We start from the raw sequence: 24,261 nt of genomic DNA, 5'->3' as shown, positions 1-24,261 counted from the left end.
TTTTATATTATAGGGTCATGTGTCTCCTTTCCTCAAAGATCTTGAACTCTTTAATTTCTTTCTCACTGTCACTTTGCCTTCAGTCTCCACATTTGCAGCTAGTCCTCTTTGAATGATCAGAACCATATCCAGAGCATTCAATTCTCCATATACCTTTTTTCTCCATAACTTGCATACAAAAAGGTATATGGAAGACATTTAGGAATTTCTGAACCACCAGAAAAACTGCTTGGCTTTTAAGAATGGCTATAGATTTGAAGGCCACAAATTACCTCTGTCAGTTTCTTCTAAGAAAAGTCCAATAGTCAGCTGCTACCATGGTATTGGTCCATCAAGAATCCTGCCACAACTTGAATTATTGAGCTAATGAATTTTTGAGCATCTACACTTGATTATGCAGACCATAATGAAGATTTAAATCAATATTGGCATGTCCATGGTCTATCATAGCCCCATGAAATTTGCAAGAAATGAAGATCGTATGAAGTTAGATATAAATTAATGGGGTTTGTGCTGATAATATTGTAAGCACTATATAGATTTTTCTACACTATTGAAGTAAAATAAAGCAACCAATTTGCACTCCAGAAGCTAGCTGTAGTTGTGGTATGCTTGTCATTTACTTTTACTTAGTGGCTAACATTTCTGTGTGTAGAGGCAGTGAGAAATCAAGGCTTGGATAGCTAAAGAGTAAGGACCAGCAGGCCAATAAAGATTTGTGCCCCAGCCTTCTGTTTGGTACAGTTTTGGAGCAGGTCAGATACCCTCAAAGCCATCTCTTTTGAGGCATTAAGTAGATTTGATAATTTCATGGTTTCGTAGGTCTGCATATTTACCTCAGGTTATAAGTAGCTGAGGTACTTTTCTTAAGGACATTGCATAACAACTTCATTTTTCATGAATAATTACATCTGCACAGTCCAATTTTCATTACTTTTTCTTTCAACATTAGGGACCCAAAGTGCCACTACAGAATGAAACACCATTTTTCAGTGTTTTCTGTGACACACTGTTGTGGTTTGAAAGCAAAACGAGTGAGAGGCTCCAAGTCAGAAATACAATTTAATAAGAAGAAAGGTAAAAAGGTAAAAATAAAATAAAATAAATGCAATAACACAAAGGACCACTGACAGAGTCAGAATACAACCTGAGCAGGATGGTGGAAGCAGTCCAGGTGAGGTGCTCTTCCTGAAGCAGTGATCCTGTAGAAAGGTCTGGGAGCTCTGCTCCTCTGGGAATCCAGTAGGTAAGGGCTGCTTGTACTGTCCCACATACCAGCTTATATCCAGGTGGGAATGCTTGGCTCCTCCCCCTGGGCAGAGCATCTCACAATGGGATGAGGAGTGTGAAGTGGGTCCTTGATGGCCCATTAACAGAGATAACCCCTGGAGGGAGTTACCTGTAAGTCATGGGCCAGGCGTTAATGGGCCATGAGCAGAAGACAGCCCAAAGGCAGGGGCTTGGGAAAACACTGCCCCACCTGGTTCCAACAGCTCATGAAGATGGTGATAGAATAAATACTTTGTGTACATCCTACACTGCAATCCAGGACACACAATGAATATAGAAAATTTTACTTGCATCTGCTCTTCTAGAAGACAAAATAATTGAACACTGCAGTATTTCTCAAATTTTTTGTCCTAGTAGAGTAGATTTTTGGGGTTATTATAATTTCAACTGAAGACTAGTACATTATTAGATTTACTTTTCATAATTGAAGAAACTATTAAAATACTATGGTTCTGTAAGAGACTCTTTTATTCTTCCTCACCAATAGCCTGTTAGGACCTCAGTTTGGCAACCACAGCTTAGATGGAAAGGGAAGATTCTCAAGGTAAGAGAATCTTAACTTCTGACTGAGCAAGAGGCATCATGGAAAATCTCTTCTTAAACTAGCTAATTCTATAGCTGACTTTCAATAGTGGGGAGGATTAACCCTGGGAAGATCTTGCTGATGCCACTATGAATAGTGGTAGTACAGAAAGAATGGGATGTCAGTGCAGGAAAATTAAAGAAAATACTGATTCCGCATTGCATGGAAAGGCAGGGTACTATTCCAAGTTAAACTATAATTTATATTCCTCTCCAGAACGCCTAGCTCTTTTCCAGGGTCTGATTTCTGCTGTCTGTTAATTCTTGATAATTTTTTACCTACTTGACAGGAAGTAGAATAGATATCAAATTCCTATGTATTATGCATCTCAGCATTTTTATATTCAAATCCAGATACTGTGTTCTGATTTTCCACTTTTGCTGTATAATTGGGTCATCAGGTTTTCCATTAAAATGCTTAACAGAACATTACAATTAAACTCCAAATCTATTACCTTTTGCCTGAACATGTTTATTATGTTCTTCTTTAGTATCTTGGATAAAAACATTTCTTCAAATAAAAGATTAATTAAAAGAATAAGATACAGTTTCTATAGTAATTCGCTAAAATCATTTTTTAAAGCCATGAACTCCATAAAATGAATTAAATTCATCCTGTTACATTTTGAGAAATATACATTAATTCAAAATGGCTATATTTTTACCACACTTTGAAATGAGTACCCATACATTATTCTCCGAGTATTCAAGTTTCTTAATCTAGTTTGGAGTTGACTGATCATTACAATTAATCAGTAGTTTGCTATTTTAAGTTTAAAACTGGTTAGAATGCCATTGCAGGGTTTGCATTAGGACCAGCAGATATTTCTGTTGCCTTACAGTGATGATATGTTACCTGCTTTTGGAAATGTAGGCTGTTAAAGGCTATTATTCTTAGAAAGGAGGAATGCCTAATTAAACAGCTTTGAAATTCACTGACAAAGTTTGTCCTTTCGCACAAGAGGAATGTGTGGACACCTCAGTAGGATCCTGTCCTGTCCCCCACTGAATGCCCCGGAGCTGTGCTCAGAAAGGTGTTGGAAGAGGCAGAAGCAGATGGCCAGGTGCACAATTATTTCAGCCTGGGATATAGCATAATAATCAGTCCATGTAAGGACGTCATTAAAGCTGAACTTACTTGGAGACTGTGAAACAACTTGTGGAAAACCAAAGTTTCATCAGTGTGGATTCTCATCTAAAAAAAAGGGGGATTTGCCAGCTGACAAATTTAAACAACGAATAATAGCAGATCACACTCACCACTCAAAAAATTTCAAGACAAAGTCAAAAACCATCCAGATCAGAAAAGGCATGTAACCATTCTATGAGTCTCTGATGACTTTAGAAAAGCATGCGTGTCAAATCATTTCTATAAGTTTTAGCTGCTGTATTTTTACCTGTACAAATATTGTGTAAGTAGAGATGTATGTACTTGCAAAGGTGTGTAGACATATAAACATATACTACACACATCTGTGTCCAGGCACAGGTGCACAGGTTGGTTTGAGAGAGAGGACTGAGTTATAAAGAAAAACAAAGAAAAGGTCTTGGCTTTGAGTTGTTTGTTTTTGGTAGCATAACCATAAAAAGAAATGAGTGGTCTGTAATTTTAGCATGATACAGAAATTGATTTTCAAATTTGTGGTAAAGAGTTTGGGCAATATTTTACAATCAGATTAAAAGACAGACACTTCATTGGCCCCAGAAGATTCCAAAGGAAGATGGGCATTCATAGGCATTGCTTTAAAATGTGGATATTGAAAAACCCCAGAAAAAGCTAGAAGCACAACCCTTTTTGCCTGTAAGTTTTTCTCATTAGGTATGCAGTTATTGTTTTGTATTATATGCTATCTGAAATTCTACAAAAACCTTTTGCTGAAAAACAAACCACTGTTTTTATGCTTAAAATCAGAATTACAAAATGCGATGTAAATAATTATTCATTTTATTTGACTTAATTGTTTTCCTCCCTATCTTAAGCCCCTGTCAATAGTGTCCTACACAGCTACAGTTTTGAAGAACTTAATAATGAGGGAATAAAACACCTGGCATTAACTGACAGTGAATTAGGCTCACTGTCACTTAGGAAAAAAATGCTTCGGAAATTTAATCCCTTATGTTCTTGGTATTCCAGTTTCAAAGAGCATCTATGAAGTACACAAAATGGATTGATCTTGAAAACCAGAAATAAAGATGGGTGAATTTTACGAAGTGGCATTGAATCCCTCTTGCTGTTGCAAGCCCAGCCATAATTGGAAAGCCATTCTGGCTCTTATAAACATTCAGTCAGAGAATTCTGATAAGCTTTCTTAATTTACTCAGATCAAACCTTTTTTAAAAACTACAAACCTCAGGACAATAGTCTTGTGAAAATGCATGTTGCTCAGTGCAATGTTCTTCCCAACGTACATGCTAATTTACTTTTTCATTAACATGTGAATGAAGGAGATAAAATAAAAAAAAGATTTGTCAAACCAGAGAGTTTGTTGTAGGAGGCTGACTTTAATCACCCAAAGTTATCAGAATGAATGTCAGAACTATAAGAGCAGTTCTACTCAGAATCAGAGCCATAGTCATCAAAAGACACTTTCTGGACCTCAGGAACTGAGCGTATGTAGCAAAAATAGAGCTCATCACACTTAAAATGTGACCCTTTTACAGTATCTTCTACCTGATGCTAAATCAAAAAATAGCCTAAATATAGACTGTTAATGGATAAATTCATTTTCCAACAGCATAATACTATCACATGAACAAATGCAATACAGTTTTAAAATATAATTAAAGAAGTTGAAGTATATATCAATGGCAATGGAACCCTGAGTCGTCTCAAAGCCTAGTTGTCTTAAAGGATGACATGTCCAATCACAGCCATCAAAACAGCAGCAAAAGAAAACAGAGGTGTGACAGCAGAGTGCTTTCATGAAATTCCTGTTATTTGTGACAAAACGGTATCTTAACTTTCTCTTACTCCCTCCACAATTTGTTACTTTGCTGTAACTCTCATGAGGAGAAGATTGACAATTCATTCCTGCATTCAGTGTTCACAACTCTGTACTGCAGTGTTCACTCCACTAAACTACAATAGCATTTTTAAATCAAACTCTCCTTAGGCAGTAGCAAAACTACATATTTTCTTTGCTGCCTTTTATCTTAGATTTCCACTCTTTTGTGCTCTGCAGCAGTCTGGGGAAGCACCAGTTCAGCATCATCATTATTATGTACTTTTATTTATTAATCACATTCGTGATGTGTTTGAGCTACATTCCAGTCAAAATTGTGAACTTGTCCAGAAGATGCAGCAGTCATGTAATTTTGTATCAGCAGCTTCTCTTTTATTCCAATACCTCTCTGACCTTCAGCAATAGTGTCATGTGCTTCTATAATGGTTCTCATTGCCGCCTTTCTCAAGCACCACAGCTCCCTAGAGACTATCTGCATGGGAAGATAACTTTAGGAGCCTCTAGGGGTCTGCTTTCTGTTTGCTCCCATACTGGCTAAAAACCAGTAAAAATCCCATTTGTTCAAATCCACTTCTTTTTTTTATTATTATTTCATTATTTTATTTTATTTATTTATTTATTTATTTAAGAGCACAGAGCAACACAGCCTCTGCTTTAAGTTTCGTAGCAAAGCTACTGCCTAATTACTGCCTGCTGAGCAGCACAGTTAAACACAATCAGTCAGAAAGCCTTAAAGATACAATATCCTTTTTCATGAACTGTCTGCTTGTCAATTTGAAGTCGCCCTCCTGCTTTAAATCAACCAACCACAGAGCTGTTGTGAACAGCAACTGATTTTCCATGCAGTGCTGCAAAACAAAATCACACCGTATCCTATTTTTAATGGCCACAGTTTTTCAACTGCATAACAAGAGGTAGCTGGCACTGCTGAGCTGAACCATATCAAAAATGGGTTCAAGTAGAAATAGCACAGAATCCTTGAAGAATACAAGTACAGACCCAATTACATGTGCATTGTGATGCTCAAAGCCAATTACAGGCAAATAACAGTGAAGCATTGATTCCACCTTCACAGCTGCATTATAGACATTGGTTGTTTTTATTTTTTGTATCTACAGAACACAATGAAATAATTTTTAAGGCCCAAATCCTAAAAATTATTTTATTAATCCACTGTATATTTATATACATAGGCTTTTAAAAACACCAGCCTTTATCAAATTCACATCAATGTGGTCAAAGTGCAATGACTTTATATTTCTGTAGGTATTTTTCCATTTGAACTTCAGACATACAGGTATTAGGAACACATGCATGGACACAACACAGTTACACAGCACATAAGCTTTTAAAGATTTGGCAGAGTGGGCATTTTCTAACATGCTTGGGACATTGGAAAGTTACCAATGCTTGCCAGCATGACCTGTACTCATCCGTGCAGTTAAGCTATAAACCCCTTGGTAACTGGATTTGTATTATTAACTTGGTAAAAATTTTAAATAAAGTGAGTGAAGAAAGTACAAAGTGTACCTAGATTGACAAACAACATGCAAAATCCCATTTTCTCTACAATTTGCTATTATTTTCAGGTACACTCTCGGTTTTTCCTCAGGTCTGGTGATATTGTGTGCCAATGAACTGACACAAGCATAAAAACATTTTTACACCTTTTAGCACTGGTCATGTTAATTTAAATTATCTGACCTACAACCTTTATTTGTCATTGGGAAATATGTTTGTGTAAGCATGTACTCTCACAACACAACCACGGGGCAGAGTAAAGAGATTGCCCCATATAATGGGTAACATTTAGAACATTATCTCCACATCTGTAGTAGTGACTGGGCAGAGATAGAAAGAAACAGAAAAGGGAAATGTGGAACAGACATTCTATCATCAGATTGGATGGAATAAAATCTGTACCAGTGGTTCCATCAGGAGGTACTGGAAGTCCTCTCTTGTATTTTACGTTACTTGTTCATAACCTCACAAAATCTATTTTTCTTCTAAGAAGAATGATATCCTTCCATTTATTAAATGTATAATGCCAGATTTAAAGATAGTAAATATTTTCCACTTTAAAAAACTGGTTTTTTTTAATTCTCATGTACTGCAATATAAATTTTTTTCTCAGTATCAATCTCAAAAAAAAAAAAAATCTCAAAATAATCAGCCTTGCCTACACATTAATATAATCTTTTTGTTGGCTACTCCATTTGCCCAAAACTTATTTCATATTTAATATAACAACAAAGACTCACATAAAAATTTAAACCCCCTATGTTTTCAATAATTTGTACTAGCAATAATGCATTGATTACAGATTAAACTAGCATTAGAGAAGATCCACTAATATGAGATATAAAATCCTGTGAAATTAGGAGGAAGGGTTTCACAAAAAAGCACATAATTTTGGTGTATATTAAAATATGTGCATTAATTAATTATCAAAACTAAACTTTACAATGACCACTATATAATGAATCATTTAGCTTCCACAGAAGATCTTAACTGAAATATTTCTGATCTATCACTAAATCTAAATAAAAAATAAAAACTATAGATACTACTGCCATATAATCAGTTGGAAAGGTTAATAGCAATGTGAAAGCTGGGACTAATATTAAAATGTAGATGCAGAAGACTACTATTTTAGAGTAAAACTTAGGAAAACCAATGGGTTTCCTTACACAGTCACAGAAACACACTTTAAACACCATTCTAAAAAGAGCAACAGTACAGAGATTTGTATAAAGGACTCATAATAATCTGATTTTGTGGTTGTGAAATAAAATAACTGTGATTGAAATATCTATTGCTTTTAGAAAACATTTCAAATGACTGAAGGCAATGTTAATATTACGCATCCTTCGAAGCAAGAATATATCACATATTTGTTTAAACTTTCCTCCCCAAAATTTCTAACTTTGCAGAAGCTATAAAGAATGAAAGGAAAAAAACCAACTATCAAGTATAAGTTTCCTAAAATTTTCTTGGAGTTGTTTTGGACATTCACAGGCCTACAATAATGGAATGCAGCATAGCCAGGAGGCATTTCCCTACTACACTGAGCCAAAAAAGGCATGAGGCAGAACAAAGTGATAAAATACATTGACCAGTCTGTCTCGATATGCAATCAATCTATATCACAGATACACGGAATAGTTTGGTTCAGAAGGAATCCTTAAAAACCATTCAGTCCAACCCACAATCCAATGAGCGCAACATCTTTACTAAATCAGGTTGCTCAGAAGTCCATCCAACCTGACCTTGAATGTTTCCAGGGATAAGGAATATGATTTTAGGTGGTGTATTTCAGAGACCAGGACAATTATGAAAGAAAGAAATAGCTCAATAATTTGGACCATCCTTTGTTTTCTGCATAGGATACCACTTTGGAGATCCTCTACTACTTTGGCTACTTTCAGTAGCGATGGAGTTCACACTAAAAGTTGAGAACAGTTCTCTAGTCAAAGGTCTCAAGGGGCAATTTAACTACCAGGAAGAATGCTTCAGATGTTCTTTCAGATTCCTGCAAACCACAGTTGTGGCAACTAATAATGTCACCGTACTCCAGTTCAGAAGAAAAACTATCCTGAATTTTCCATTTAGAAGTTACCTAAGGATGCCAGTAGCCTCTATGAGCACGACAGCTTGATAAACAATCATTAATTCTCTTAATTGCAACCTCTGTTCCTAAAACAAGGCAATGAAAACATAGTTATTTCAATTTATATCAAAACTCCAGATTTTGCATTATTTTACTGTCAGTTGGGGAAAAAAACAATGAAAGGCTGGCATACATGTAAAAATTTGCGAAATACCAAATTTACATGGTAAAATAATTATCAGATTTACTTTTGAAGTTACACAATACTATTTATTAAGGATGAGGGATGCAGCTCAGGGCAATGAAACTGTTACATTTCTTGCGAAAACCAAAAGTGTCTTTTTTGAACTATGAGGGTATTCAGAGGGTCCATGTGATAGAAAGGTTTCAGCAGCACACAAAGTAATTTCAAATAAAATATTAGTGATAGAATATGATAAAAGAAATAGGGCCAGGACATTTCCACATAAACCAAAAAAACTTACAAAAAACAAACAAACAAACCAAAACAAACAAAAAACCCCACAAACAAACAACAACAACAACAACAACAAAAAACACCAAAAAAGCTAACCCCTCCCAAAAAAACCAACCAAAAAAACCCTTCATACTTTGAAATTTTACAGGAAACCACAGTGACTCCCAAGAAAACATATTTTGAAGTTTAGAGAGAAAAGAAGATTACCAAACTCTTTCCTTGCCTAAAATTTACTCTTCCCTCATGCTCATGCAAGACACTGAACATTTTTTTTCTTATCTGTAAAAGCACTTAAGCTGGAGCTTAACTGAAAGCATGTGAGAAATGCTACAGAAATCAATAAGAAATAACTGTTTAAGTGCTTGAAGGTAAGCAACTACTAATGCAAATTGCTAAATTGAGCCATGGTTCTCAGACTTTTTTAAGAATAAAGTTTCTGTTATTACTAAAAACGTCTTTCTAAAGCAGTAACTAATTATCTTGCAGTTATAAAAACAATGACTGCAGATCAAAATAAATTAATATTCATCTGTTAGGTGTCAGAGGGCTCTGCTCTCCTTTGGAAGTGCTTTCTGGTGGGCCCATGGACTGAATCCTGTCATTAGGGAGACCTTGGATGGGTCCTGAGACCCTGAAATATGCCTGTGAAATCATTAACCTTCAATCATGTAATGATACATCTGCAATAGGAAAGATGAGTCAGAATTACTTTTGAAATTAGTAAAGACGATAAAAGTCTAATATCTGAATTCAAAGATTCAGAAGCATTATTTCTCCTGCTCTTAATTTACAGCATCTTCTGGAAATGAGATTTGAAAGGTGGCTGCTCATTTCCTCACTCATGCTATGATCATTCTGGAGCTTGATGGTTGTTTACAACACGTTTATTCATCTACATACCATGTAGGAAAAATATGTAATGTAGTGGTAATAATTAGCTTTGACTGCAGGCAAACTCCTGAATAAAAGTCTGTATTCATGGTATTAAATAAATGAGGGGAGCTGTGACTTTTTTATAACTTACTGGGGAAATTTTAGCCTTCACAAACAGTTATAGCTATCAAGGAAATATTTCTCATGCAATCACTTTTTTCTTCCTATTGTGGGTGTTAGTGCTAATATTTAATTTCATACAGAGGAGCATATTGCTAAGCACATCAAATAGGACAACACATATTCAGATGAGTATGATTAGAGCCATTATCCTGAAGACCTGCTTACAACATTCAGAGAGTTAAAATCGAAGGAAAAATAAAAAAGTCAGCAATTGTGTGTTTGGGGTTTTTTTTTTCATTAATAAATTGGATTTCTGCTTGAAAACACTGAGAAATTAATGACTATATCAGCTGATAAATATTTATTTTACTTTGAGATTATAAAATTGGAACTTCCTAAAAATCGGTTCATTCTATTTTCTGCAGCTGGGCCATTCTTAATAGAAATTACTTCATTTCATTTAAACTTAAAGGCCAAATATGGTAATATCATGGGCTACGTTTTTTAAACAAAAAGTTTACTTAGGCAGGTAAAAACAAGTGACTTGCCATCCTGGGTCAGAATAAGTTCCACCTGTTACAGTATATGATTTGAAAACATTTAGTACTCCAGAGGGAGTTTTAAAAATCCTGCAGCAGGCTCATAAAAGTTAGCTGCCTCATACCCTAAGTCTCTTCCTAATTAATAACAGAATCAAGACTGCTTTTATCTCAAAGTGTAAAGTTTAACACTCATTATACCACATGCTTATAGCTAATTAGGCTGACACTGGGCTGCTCTACTTAACAGGTTTGATTCCTTTCTTAATTTTGCTGAATTCTTGATCTTTGTAACATCTAGTGGCAATGGGTTGCAAAGTATTCACGTGGTGAAAAATATTTTAGCTTTAATTTTAACCTTATTGAATGTTCTCTTGTGTCTCTCTAGAATAGAGACAATGAATTCACATTGTACCTCCTCTACATGTCTGATGTTTTATTCACTGCTTTCATGTGTTGCAGGCTTACAAATCCATCTATTAACATCTTTGCTACATCAATGCTACAGGAAATTCTAGGTCTGAAACTGCAGCATCTTTTTCTGTGGCATTGTTATGAATGGATATGAAAGCCTGAATGTTTAGCAGTATATTCCTTGTACATACATCTTTTCATTCTATTTTTATAATTAAGAACCCGTTATAATTCATTTCCACAGATAGAGTCAAGACTTTCTTACACAAGGAAACTTCCAACTGCTGTTGCTATCAGTCCAAGAAACAAGAATACAGAAAAGCTATGTAACAGAAGCAGAAATAAAAATAAAACTACTAGAGCATTAAACTGTGGACTGCATTTATGCAGATAATCAAAACTGATGTGGAAGTTCCAAGGCTGAAGATAACTCATACCCTGTTTCATGCACTACTTAGTGGCTCACATAAACAGGCCTCCTCAACTGCAATAATGTTGTCAGTTCAGAAACAATTAATAATATTGGCATCCTTTTTCTTGGTCACAACCTGACAGATTAAGGTGGATATAAACCAGAAATGTTCACAATGTGGCTAAAGGATATTCACAGCTGTGATGAATGCTGGGTCTGCTATTGCTGAATCAGAGGCTGCTTTCTTTCTAGAGAATATCAGTTCCAGGGCAATAAACCCAGGCTTTCATGAGTTCAATATTTTTAATGATTTTTTAAAATAATGATTTGAAATTGAAAATAAAAATGGAATGTATTGAATTAATACCATAGTTACAACAGGCTATTTTCTGTGGGTAGGAGTACTAGGAAAAAGAATGAAAGCTGAACCCTTTGGGTCACTTCAGATGAGAATATATATAGATGAATAAATGCATTATTATGCATGTGATTTCATACAAAAGGAAAAAAGTTCCCCTGTAGAAAAATGTGATATTTTCTCTAAACCTTTCAACTCAAAAATGTTTTACAGATTTTGCACATGAACCAAAACTAGAAAGCTCTTGCCAAAAGCTTTCTGGTCTCTTTACTGGCACTGCAATTGCAGTTCCAAACCTAGAATTCAGAGCGGCTACATGTCACTGAATTTTTGATGTGCTGATTGCAGACTGGCCCTATTTTGAGAAGGATGTGTTTTTGTGCAACTTTTGAGATAAAACATATGCAGATAAGCCCTTTTGGAAGATGTATTCAGTGGTGGAGTGATCAGTCAACATTCATTTTGTGGCTGGTTACGGTACTAATTTCTGCATTAAGACCAAATTCTTGTTTAAATCCAGTGTTTCAGGCAGCATTCATACACTGATTCACTGAATGTTAAATGAAAGGCTAATTTGAAAGCAAATGATAAATCTTCATAAATTATTCTTATTTTGCATCCTCATCCTACATTTCCTACCAAATCCTTCCTGGGGTTTTATGGCTTTCTGTTTGTTTAAAAACTTTTCTGTACAGAATGTTACAATTTTCTGTTGAATGGAGAAGGTCTTTACGTCTTCATTCTTAGTGATAGTGGTAGCTATCATTCCCTCCCTGTATTACTATGTGAGAATATGACTTTGGATTGAGAATGCCAGGGAAAAATAAAATAATTAACTTTCAGTTTATATCCTAACATACATTACCAGTTTATAATTCCAGCTATTTTGGTAGAGTAAAATCATCTTTCCTTTACTTCCTGAGGCTGAATATCCCCAAAACAACTGCTTAAACCTCTCTCTGAAGGATGATGTGCATTGCTCCATTTATGAATCATCTTTATTATCTCTGCTTAATGGGTTTGAGGGTGCCTTGGATTCCCTTATATTGCTTTAAATCCCGTCCGTTCTCTTTTTAGACTCAGCAGTGATAAACAGCTAGAGGCAATAATTGGATATTCAGTCCTTTTATATGCCCTTCCTAACCTTCACATTCCATGGACAGTCTGCATGCACTGCAAATTGCAGCCAAGAGGATGCAGTCAAAGTAACAGGCAGGAGACATGTAACTTCCCCAGCAGCACCCTGACAAACAAGGGTTGCTCCTTCTCTCAGCAGAGAGGAGTCTCATGCAGTCTCTTCTATTTACTGTTCTTTGTTCCGTTAAAGGTCATTTCTTTTTACACATGATTTGTTATTCCCCTCTGCATCGAGTGTGTTTCCTTTAGAAATGACCTATTTATAATCATAATAATGCATTCCACTTACATATTATTGTCCAATAAGGGGATGCTTTGGGGTTTAATAGCGCTGCTTCTTTCACTTCCCGTCCAACAACTATTGAGGCGTGCCGTTAGATTAAACTATAACAGATACTCCTCTTTAATACCCTGTTGTTTGACCAGCTTTAGATAAACTGTATGAATTACCTGATTGCTTATATATTCAAGGATAATCTCATGAAGTCTATGCTGTCTCAGAGTGGAGTGCATTGTCTGCCAGGAAATATAAACCATGGAAAATTATTGACTTAGTAACATCCTGGTTCCCAGACATTGTGATTTTATATATTTAGATTTTCTTCTAAACAGCAACAATGCAGTTTGAGAAGAATCCTGAGAATTTCAGCAACTGAAAAGGTGTCAAGGAAATTGGTCCTCAAATTTTTTTTCTGAAGAGGTGGGAAAGCATTATGGATCCAAAAAATCTCTCTGTACTTGCTAATCTGGTATCTAAAATACTGACTATTATATGAGGTAATCTTCTATCTTTTTTTGGGTAAAATAGAATATTGCGGTGTTTTGTTGTTTGTTTTTTTTTCCTAAACCCCTTTTTTTATTTTAATAATTCCAGACAGGGGTAGAAAGGAAGCCATTGCTCTTTGGCAGAGAAAGGAGGAAAAGAGAAGCTATTTAGAGGACACTGAAGGGGTGATGAGAGATACTAAGGTTTCTAGGATGTTTTTTCAGAACACAAGATTTAAAAACATGAGAGTACCAAAATCGGTCACTTGGAATGAGCTGTCATTTTGTTTGTACCATCAGTTTGGAACAAACATGTGGAAAACCCCAAAGGTAAATATTTCCCCCTTTTCATCTATTTTTGAAGAGGAATCAATACATTATACAAGATTTTTATCTGTGAGCTAACTGTATTATAAATTTCCAAAAGAAACAGTATTCAAATTACAAAAAAAATTTCCTTCTTCATCATCTTATTGGCATATTTTCTCACTAGATTTATTTCTATCATTATTGAAATGCTTTTATCTACTGCAGACTCTTTATATATCTAGTTGTTTATATACAAGCAGCTAAAAAACCCCAAACAAGCAAGTAAACAAACAAAAATAAATGGACTTTCGAGATGGAAGCATTTTAGGAAGAGCCCACAGAAATAAGTGAATCATTAAGATATATTTTACAAAAGTATTATTTGGAATCTAACAAGGATAGTTGAGCAAAAAAAATAGATGCAAAATGTTTTTAAATAGTGAAGAACATGGAGCTTTCGAACTCTCCATTCTTCATGTATATAGCTAATATGTATACCACATACCTGTAGTATAACAAACGGATTATGAAATTATTCTAATTTCAGAATACTCTATTATTCTGCCCCTTAAGGGTGGATAGGCTACTAAAGTATAAAGGACTTTAGTTTATAAAGTGTCAAGTATTTCCCTCTTCTTGAACATAATATCCACAAACAAGATCTTTGAGGCAAGCTGTTCATGCATCTTGTACAGCTTGTTTGCTCATGATAAAATATTTTCTGAAAATTACCCCAGTTTTAAATATGCCTATAAACACTTTTATGCTATAGTGGTTTTCTATAGAGTTGGGAAATCCTCTGCATTACTAAATACATAGTTATAAGTGTTGGGCTTGCTGTCTTCTAAATTCCCAACATCTAAAACCTTCAGTCTCAACTGTTACTTTCTTCTAATAAAAAAAATATATATATAATCTACCTCATTCCCAGTTTTTGTGCATGTTTTCTTGTACATATTTCAAAGGCTGGTCTCTTTTAGTGAGGTGTAGAACCACTGTTTTGCAAATTCTGCTTCCAATTTTTATTTCCTTTACATATTTGGATGAAGAGGCCCCATATGGCCTCATACTTCTCTTGTAGGGCCCAGAAGAATGAGAATTGTTTATATTCTTGCTTCTTGATCTTCCATAGTGAGGCTGTAGAAAGACCTGGACCTAGAACCACAATCCTTCTCTACTCCCTCAAAGTTTTCAGAAATGAAGAATGAGAACAGATTTTTTGTTTTTAAATTGAGCCTATTTTCCTCTTCCTGTCTCCTCTGGAGCATGTTGTCAGATCATACACTTCCATTTTGGGACCTGGAAAAAGGCTTTTCTAGTTTGAGCTGCAATCAAAACCTGCAGCTTTCTGAATTTCTGAGGAACCCATTACCTTAACACTTGCCTTTCTCCAGGTTGTCTCCTGGCTCTTGGACTATTCAGCATCCTTCTCTCCTTTACATTCATCTGGTTGTGGGGTGCAAAATGTGTAGTAAGAAGTCTCCACATTCAACCTCTTTGCGTTCCTCTCTCAACTACTATCCACCCTATTTAGAGAAGGCAAACTTTTTAGAATTTTAAAATCTATGAATGAGGCCTATTTTGAAAATAAAAGTAAAGTTTAAAAAGTACTTATATTTCACCAGAATGAGCTAATGAGATATTAATACAGAATCAGCAGTGGAACACCTGCTGCTTTTCAGAGGATATTTATCAAATCACCAAAAGAAGAAGTAAAGAAATTCATTCCCATAGGTAATTGATGTTTTGTGGTGCAAGAAAGAAAAGAAAGTGTTTGAAAACATTAATAGCATTATTATTTTAATTTTTGTGAATTGAGGTTTCTAAACACTAATGACTTATTAATCTGACTATGTCCATTACAATGAGTTTACACCAGAAGTTAGAAGCCTCCTAGTGCATGTTTCAGAGGTAATTACAGTCCATGATATATCTATAGATTTTATGGGACATTGGGATAAAAATTATGAGCAAAAAGTAGATGAAGGATGAAAGTAATATTTTTCTATCACTAAGACATAATTACCATGTATGAGGAAGCAAGACACATTATTTTCTTAAATACCAAGGAGCTCATAGAAACTGCTTTCCTCTACACTACTGATAAAATATTTTCGCATTTTCAAAGACAGAAACAAAGAAGAAATATCTTTATAAAATTACTGAAGTGCCCAAAGGAAATTTTTTTGGTCTCTGTAAGTCTTGAGTAGCATGATGAGAAATCAATAAAAAGTATATATAATGCAAAACCAAACTAAAAATGCCACCAGTTCCCACAAATCTTGCTACAACTATTATTGGGCTTTGGCTTTGGAAATATACAGATAAGTTATCTGATTTTCCTCCAGAACACATTGATTTCTCTGTCTTCTAAAAGATGCAAAAAAACCTTCCAGCCAGTCACACTTCAAAAACTCTTATTAAAAGCTATGATTTCAATTGCAGTGTTATTCAGCCTTGTCTTCCAGAAAAGGAGCAAACATCAAACAAGTCCACTTGTTTACTCATTTGAAGGGAAAAGGAGCTAAGGAGAAGTAAAAATATGCTTCTCCCTAACTAAGGAGAAGAAAGCTAACAGCTGATTGGTCACACATTGCTGGATGCATTTATTTGCCTAATAATGATCTTTACTCTATAATCTGTTTTGGCTCTAGAATAAAGGACAGAAAAATATCCCAGATAATAAGGATTTCTTTGTGACAAAAAATTCATACTTGTGACAAAAGATTAATATCTACTTCTTCCATTTTACTAGTGTTTGTTTTCTTTCCATTTTCCTTATCTTCTGGCTTAACTTGTCTAGCAAAAGTCAGGAACTTCAAAAAAATTACTTAAGGACAGCTGTACTTCCCAAGAAATTGAAGTACCATCTTAGGACATATTATGATAAGAACTGTGCTTCCTTGACAGCAGGAATTGTAGGAAGGTAACTTTTACTCCTTTCCTCTCTACCTTCAAGTTTTATTGATATTTCAAGCTCTTGGAAATAAAAGCAGCATTCTACTCATTGTTCTACCTAATAGCTGAAAAAAAAATTCCCATACTGGCTGTCAGGCCAGAGGGCATTTCTTTTGCTCTCTGAGGCAAGGAGCTCCTACTGATTCCATTGATAGGGTAGGAAGGAATTTCTTGTAGAACAATTTGGAAGACCCACTTCTTTTGCAAGGAAGAACAACTCAATGATCTCAAAGGTCTTTTCCAACCTAGTTTAATCTGTGATTATTCTGTGAAAACCTTGCTGCTTCTATCCCTCCTAAAAGCTTTTATGCATATTGCATGTAGAATTATATAGTTGTTGCTCTGTGCAGGTACAAGACACAGTTCTACACGTGAGGTACAATTTGACACAAATTATGATGATGGCTTCATGCTCAACCTTCATCACAGGTCTTAGCCAAATGACTTCCAGTTATGTAAGTACACTCAAAGTTGATGGGAATGCTTCAAAAAATCAAGAAAGTGAGGAAATGTACTTGTACTGCCAAAAAAATTTGTAAGGCTGCACAAATAAACCAGAGCTGTGAACCTAACTCTTCTGTTGGCTTTTAGCATGCTCATTATTTAACAGGGCTTTGAAACAAATGCTTCTATTGCTGTCTAAACAATTAAATAGTTTTGAAACTTTTTCAGGTTCCTTATACAATTGAGGCTTCTCAGCTGCCTGTCTGAGGCCCATGAGCTATTTTAAGAGCCCAATTCACTTAGAGTACTCTATGTGTTAGCAGAATGATGCATATTACATTTGTAATTAATTTTGAGCTGGCAAAATAGTAAGAAAAAGTCTCTCATAAAAAAGATAATAATTACAAGATCCTAAAGAAGGACATAAGGATCCTTTGCAAGATCTTTAACTTCAGAACTAAAAATGCAGTTACTCTTTTGTCCTATTTTTGCCCTCAAATGACACTGAAAGATTTTTATTAATAAAAAGTAAGAGATTACACAGACATAATATCACAGAGCTGTTATTTAAGAATTGACCACTTATTATACAATACATTCCATTTCAATGCTACATACGTATATATACACAATTAATTTATACAGGGATTTACCTGAAAAGAATAGTCTTTGAAGATAAGTATTTTTTAATTGATGGTACTTTTAAAGGAATGCAATGTTTTAAATTAAATTACATTAAATGCTTTTGTGTTTACTCTGCATTAAACTCGATTTTATTTATTGTCATCTTCCCAGCATGGTCTCATCATGGTTGAAGAGGGCTGCTAATGCTATTTATATTATGCTGCACTGTCCTCTAATTGACCTTGTTTGTGCAACGGAATGGCTGCTTTTCTCAAGCTGCCAGCTCTTTATTGCTGCATTTTGACCATGCACTAGTGGCTCTTTGTGCTGCTTTTGAGTTCAAGAATCAATACTGCATTCCCCACAGCCAATAAAGGAAGCTGACAGCATGAATTAACTGAGTGTAGCCAGTTGCATGGAGGGCCATTGTCTTTAAGGAAAATCCGGACGATTACAAGCCTCCATTGCTTAGTGGAGATTTTAATGCAAAGCGCGAGGTTGCTGTAATTTAATTTTGGCCTGCTGCTCTGACACACTCCCCTTTTCTATTGCTTCATGGAGTCCAAGCTATTAATGGCTGCAGACCAAAACACATAGGGAGCCAAAGGCAAATAGTCGCAGTCACACAGTAGCAGAAGTTACTTCTGATTTAACAACAATTTTTCATTTGCATTTAGTGGAATTGACAGAAACTCTTTTTTTTTTTTTTTTCTCAGACTTTTCTCTGTTGAATTCATACATATAAAATAAGCCAAATGAAAGAAAAACATCCAAATAACAGAATCACAATGTGGTGGAATGTCTTGAACTGACACCTAAAGGCAGCTTGCACATGGGGCAAAACTGGAAACGCATGCAATCCCCAGGGCTCTCTCCCCTCTAGCCTTACTGAATCCTCTAGTAAGGGATGCTGCTAAGCCACAGCTGCTGCAAAGGGTTACAAAGAAGTATGTACAAAAAAGGTACGTTAAAGAAATGTAAAGTTAACAGTAGGACTTCTGCTGCTAAGAGCAGAAATGAAATCACTTTTTATTTTAAAAAGAGTAATGGCTTTTATTCGAGATGCTTTGATATTGAAAACTAGTTCCTTATGACAGATAGTATTGTTGATTCAAATGGATTGAAGTTATTCAAAAGGACTGTGTGTTATGTACAAACCATTTAACTCAAGCTTTTAACTTGTTTTCTCTGTTGACAGTAGTATGAGAGATTGCCTAAGAGGTAATCTTTCTAAAGCGATGCCTGAAAAGTTTTATCCACTTATGACTTCTATAAAAAAAATCCAAAGCTCTTGATTCCTACTGCCTGTTTACCTGCCATATAAATGTCTTAGGAATTTACCTGAGATAAAAAGTTGAGGCTAAGCTTAATTTAAAGGATATTTCTTCTAGACCATGGATCACGGAAAAAAGCACAGTGCTTTTTTCTCTTCTGCCATTGGCCATCTTGGCCATCAAAGAGGTAATATGACTCTTTTACAGCCAGTGTACAGTAAGGAGGTATTTCAAGAGGATGAACTACCCCACCCCAAAGTAGCAGTTAAAGACAGCTGATGGACTATGATCAGGGAATATATGTTACCTAAGCTAACTTTTAGAGTGGCAGAATGTGGTGAGTTAAGCCCCAGATTAGCTTTTTTTAAATTATGCAGTGTGATAAAGGGAATGGAGAAAATAATAGTCAAGAACTTGACTAGGTATTTCTATTTTCTTACTGACACTGCTTCAGAGCTACACACAAATAATGCAGGGGTGTGTAAGAGGTGTTGGGGCTTACAAAAGGCGTATTTCCTGCCAAAATGCAAAACCTCAGAGGACTTATTCCACCAGCAAAGCCAAGAGATGGGAACTCACAACTACCCTGAAAAGAAGGAAGTTATTCTCTTCATCCTGGAGATGTGAGCTAAGAGTTGATCTTACATTTTAGGAGATACTCATGAAGGCTCAGAATAATCTTCCCTATGAACCCTCATATTTAAGGGTCTTTTACTAACTACTCTTTAACTCTTCCATGAGCTTCTCATCTTGCAGTCATATGCCACAGCTCTTACTCTCTGAAAATACACATAAATTTACATTTCAAGAGATCCCTCCTGGTAGATCACATTTTGCACATATTCAGGGAGAAAGGCATAAATAATCCTAATTTTTTTTCTAATGTGGCAAGTTTAAAAATTACGATCTATGAACTCAAATTTTCCACAGTATAAACATCTTATACAGCCTATTATAAAGAAGAAAAACTAACAACAAAAACAAGGTAAAAGTAATTTGGAATGACACACAAGTGATTATTATCCCTTGTACAGCAAAATGATGAAACTGAAAATCAATGGATCTATGAAAGAAAGGATCAATAGATATAAGGAATAGTTAAAGACTGTAAGGGAAAATAACAAGGTGACAATAAATATAATCTAGGCAGACAAGCTGACGAATGGGAGGAACAAAAAATTTTGTTTGTAACATGGGCTTGACCCGGCTCCCGCCAGCAATAATTAAATTATATGACTGACACCAGAAGGATCAGATGTGGCCCCTGAATGAGTATTTAAATACTTTAGTTGCTCACTGAAAAGGCATGTTGAACTACTAGCCAAGTTCAGCACTAAAGTACCCAAGTACATCTCCCGTGGACTAAAACCAAAGCTATTTGTATTTATTATTGGAAGGCAGAATATGGCACCAGGTGTTGAAAATATGATCAGTCCCAAATGATCAAAAGTTATCCTTATTCAAAGAAGATTATTTTTCCAGGCTAACTTATTAATAAACTTGAAAATATATTTCAGACCTTGTAAAAATGTTGACAGCCAGGAAGTTTGGAATCATTAGCAAGACCCAGTTTTCAGGTAGAAACAAGGACAGAGGACACCTAGCTTGATTTTGAAAACAATATATTATTAGGATTGAAACCAGAAAATGATATGGAACTAAGGTAAACTGAATTTGCATTCTTCAGTTCAAAAGAAGAGTTGCTTTGATACCACTGTGGTATATTTACAGTATGTACACGTGTTCCTGGGAATAAATGTTTATTAAAATTGTACTTCTCTCTTCTTTTTTTTTTTTGCTGTGTGCTTTTCCCCACAGTCAGGTTTTCAGTAGTGAAGCTATTCCAAGTGCACTTTATGTATAAAAATACTGTTAAGATTTCAAAGGGAAAAATGAACATGGAATTTGGCAAAACAGCAGTTTTATAAATGCCAGTAGTCATCACTAAATTCTGTACATTTGTAGCAGGACACAGTCATTTCTCTTTCTGCCACTAATGAGAATTTAATCAATGATTATATTTGCATGCATCACAGAATATGCAGTAACTCAAGCGATGTTCATTTTTAAATCACAAGCAAATTAAAACCTATGCTTTGCAGACGTGTTTATTTGTTACTTCTTGAAACCTTTGAAGCTAATATTAGCTAATGAGGCTAAAAAGGTATTGCTTCTGCTATTATTTTTAACCTTTTTACCTGTCTTACAAATATTGATTTTGCTTGGCTATGCTAGATGCAGTACAAATAGGCAGAAACAAGTCCCACCTCAGATGCTGTGCCAGAAAGCAGGAAAAGAATATTGGTACATAATTACTAGACAACCATAAGATTTTTAAATTACCAAGAGTACCAAGAGTCCTTGTCCATCATTCAAAACTACATAATATGTCTAATTTTTGAGAGTCAATGCAGCTCAGTTTTGTGAAACCCAAAGGGAGTGTGGTGAGCTTTTGGTACAACTGAAGGGGTGCCCTCAATAAGAGACTCCCTAGAAAATATATTATAGAATTTTTTTATTAAGCTTTTAGGTGTCTATCTTCAGAGCCTAGCAGCTGAACTTTGTTATCTGACCTAGTTCTAATAATTGCATTTATATTTTATTAATAATATTATTATTCATATTTTTACTATTATTGTTAATAATAATAATATTAGCAATGATAGAAATGCTGGAATCTTCTCCCAAGAAAAAGCTAAGGCATTATCCCTATCAATACACAGATAAAAGTGATTTCTTTTTTAATGACTTCCTTGTCAAGGTAGATGGGAAGAACATGTCATGCGTATCAAATGATCTGTTTTCTTAAAAAAATTTATAAGCTGTATAAAAAGGTTACTCACTTCACTTGCTACCAAAATGGATATGCAAGGTAGCCATATGGTGTGAGTAATACTTTTAGAACCATTTTTAGGAAGGGAAGAGAGGAATATCTTATCACACAAAAGCCATGGAGAATTTAGGAAGAGAGAATATGATCAACTCATTTAGAATTTGGAGAGCATATTAGGGTTAACACCTCTAGTGATAACTGCCACTTGAGCTTTCATAATCAAATGCTTCAATTTTAGGTCTCATCTGAAAGGCAGATCACATAGAGAATAGTCTGAAACTCTTTAATTGCCTTGTATAACAATACACATTTTTAAGTAAGTGAATGCATTACAGCCTTGACTTTTGTTCTGCTCATTTTGTGTTACAAATAGAAGCACACCCATCGCTCTTCTCATCAGTTAGAAATTTTAATGTTGGTGCACAGGATATTCATTCTGCATAATTCCTTTTACTAGTAATAGGAAATGTCTGGTTATGCCTTTTACAGTGAGAAGAGAACTGAAGCCATTGTCCTTGAAAAGACTGCCTTTGCTATGGGTAAAAAACTATGTCAGTGTGAACTGGCATTTGTGTCCTTTGCAAACTACGAAGCAGAATAATGCGTTTGAAAAAAATGTACCTCAATGACCAATGTCCGATTCTGACATTTTATGTTAATAAACTGTCTTGCACACAACTCTTATTTACACCTTGGTGAGTTGCCACAAATGTATTAATATCAGGGAAGTTACGTCTGCAAAGCTGAATTTCGCTCTGTTTGGGGACACATAGCTGGTATTACATAGCCTCTCATCAGAGGTTTTGGGGCCTGTACAGAAACAATATTTAGAAGCAAAAGAAGAGGTAGGCAAGCAAAGGCTGTCCATTTAAGGCAGTGGCAAGGCTAGCAAGCTGACACTAATAGAAAAGCTCAAATAGCCATGCTGTGTGTTGACTTGTGCAATGGAGAGCCAGTTACCTTTTTCTGGCCCTTTCCCATGTGCTAAATGAAGGCATTTCCTACTTCTTGAGATGGTGTGAAATTTAAATAATAGTTTTCTAAAGCATCACATGAATTTTATTTCTGCTGGCATTTGTCCACTGCATGCATTTGGTATTTTGAATCAACTACAAGTATACTGATATCCATATCTCCAATATGAAAAAAACCATATTATTACAGAGAAGGTAGCAAGAAGAAACAGTTTGGGGAGTGTGTCGCAGACTCTCATTGATTTATAGAGGTATCATGTGCCTTTCCACGGACTTAAAATCTCTTTTTCCTTACACTGATTGCATCCATCTAAATAATGATGGAGAGCGTATGTCTTTACTTTTAAACACTGTCACAAATTTCAGTCAAGCAGCTCATAGGTTGTAAGTCACAGGTGGTATCCAGTTCTAGAAGAATGATGACATCAGCGTGCCAAGGACTCCTTTTGGAGGAGCCGAGGAGGGCGCAGGGACAGCATGGCCCCAGCTGGATCCTACAAGGATGAACTTTTCCAAAGTCAGTGCACAAGAACATGTCTGAGGGAGCATGCAATATTCAAAGTATTGGAGACACCAAGGGTGTTTGGGGGGACATAAAATGTATAAGATATTTTTATCTTGTAAGCCAGAAAAATAAAGGCCATTAGGGATCTCTACCCCAAATAGTTCCATTCAGATCAGACTACAACTTCAGAAAGATGGAAAGGTAGAGCTAAATTGATGCCTGCACTTGGCCAACCAGCCGGAAGGGAAACACACACTGCAAGACTGTCTGGTTTTCTCGTGCTAATCAAAGTTTGTAAACAATAATGTAACAATATATCAGAAACAATGTTATAAACCATTCTAGCTTATAAAATACAATATACCCTTCACTTCTAAATGTTAATAAAATCTTAATTTCTTCAACAAATTTTCCATTGTAAAAATGAAACCAGCACTTCCATTAAAAGATTAGCTTTCCAGGACACAGATAAAATTTGTAATCCAAAAAGCTGATATTAACAATGTATAGTGGCTTTTTGCCTTGTCTGGTCTTCCAGAAATTATTTTTACATTTTAAAGAAGCCTGTTTCCCTTAATGATAATGGTTTTGGTTTGCATTAGATCATGTAGTATTGATTTTAATTTTTTCCCTGTGACTTTGAGCCAAATCCTGTAATCTTGCCTTTTTATTAAACACTTGTGGACATCCCTCTTGAGCTAAAACATCATGTGGTCATTTGGTTTCCGAGGGTTTTAATAATGCATTTTAAGCACAGAATATGTTTGACTGGGGAATTCTTTTGTGCCACCATTTT

This window comes from Zosterops lateralis (assembly GCF_965231275.1).
Source record: "Zosterops lateralis genome assembly, chromosome: 1".
NCBI lineage: Eukaryota > Metazoa > Chordata > Aves > Passeriformes > Zosteropidae > Zosterops > Zosterops lateralis.
Note: the sequence above shows the minus strand (reverse complement) of the source record.